Consider the following 1,562-nt stretch of genomic DNA (forward strand, 5'->3'; position numbering starts at 1 on the left):
ACTCTACCCCAGCCAAAACCAGGACAGCATTTCACCAGCAGTTCCCATGTCCAGGTCTTGCTCAGGCAGCAGTTTGTGCTCCCAGAGGCAGGCAGAGATTTTCCTCCTTTGTAGGGGGGGAAACTGAGGCAGGGAGTTTATTTGGCTCAATTGCACAACCAGGAGCTGGGGGCAGAGCCAGGATGAAGCTAATAAGCAACACTGCAGGGAGGTTTCATGTGGTGGTGGATGTGGAGAGGTGTGTGTATGAATAAATGGCTACTTCTGGAAAAAAAAAAGTGGTTTCTAAAGGACCCAAAACGCTTGTAAATGTGGGTCATATAAAGCAGGGAGGCAGAGCTGAGGAAGGGGTGGGCGGGAGAATCCTGCAAACGTCAAAACATTTCACTTCCCCGTTTTTATAGCTCCACATTTTGTTTCAGAAACACTGAAACATTTTGTTGCGACCTGAAATGTTTTGCCTTTTCATTTCAAAACAGCGTTTTTAAATTTCAAAATCAACCTGGTTTTAAATGAAGAAATAAAGGAAAAAAGATTTAGTGCAGACAGGCTGCACAGCCCCAGAATGAAATAACCTGCTCGGAGCTGAGCAAAATATTCAGGCTCAGCTCAGAATGAATTCCTGTAGCTCTTTTATTAAACCAACCTTCTCTTTCAATCAACCAACCAACCAACCAGCCAGATCACCTCATTTTGGTGGTGATGACGTATTTCTTGCAGTGTCTTTTCAGTTCCACCACTGAACCAAAATGGTGATCACAGCCAGCTCTAAGTGATGCCAAAATGCTGTGTCATCACCAATGCCTCCAGGATGTTTCATCTCCGTAGAGCAGGAAGGGTCCACGTCCTTGTCCCACGCCAGCAGTCTCTGCTGTGTGTGTGGGTGCTGCAGGATGATGCTCAAGAGATGCCCTGACCCCTGAGCACCCATGGAGCTGCCAGCCCCGTGTGTCTCTCTGGGCTGGCTCCAGCTTTCTGAAAAATAGCCACCAATTGTACAGGGTATTTACACTGGGGATGGACTGCTGTGCAGTCTGGAATAAATTAATCCTTATACCAGGAGAAGATCCCTGGTTATGTGAAGCAAAGGCCAAGAGAGTGTTGATGATGTGCCAACAGCCTGAAAAATGGGCCAGAGCTGGTGGGAGGGTGTTGGTGTGGGTGGGTGCATATGTGTCTATGTGCACACCCCTGTAAATGATTTAAGAAACCTTTTGGGGAGAGGAATCATAGAAAGATGGCAGAGCCACAGCCCAGGGTAAACAGCAGGTTGTGGACTCCAAAGGACCTTGCAGAGCACGGAGGCAAGAGGAGGAACTGTACTTTGCACTGACACGGGGACCTGTGTGTCTTGAGCTGGGGATCTTCTGGGCCTCCTTCCCTGCCTGGCCGACCTGCTGACCCCTCACCTCCTTCCCACAGGCTTTGCCAACATCCTGAAGATCCTGAGCAAGGACAGCAGCCGTGAGGAGCTGCTCTCCTTCATCCAGCAGTTCGGCTCACACTACATCGCGGAGGCTCTGTACGGCTCCGAGTTCAGCTGCACCATCCACTTCCCCAGC

The sequence above is a fragment of the Merops nubicus genome, unplaced genomic scaffold, assembly GCF_000691845.1.
Source record: "Merops nubicus isolate BGI_N331 unplaced genomic scaffold, ASM69184v1 scaffold12989, whole genome shotgun sequence".
Lineage (NCBI taxonomy): Eukaryota > Metazoa > Chordata > Aves > Coraciiformes > Meropidae > Merops > Merops nubicus.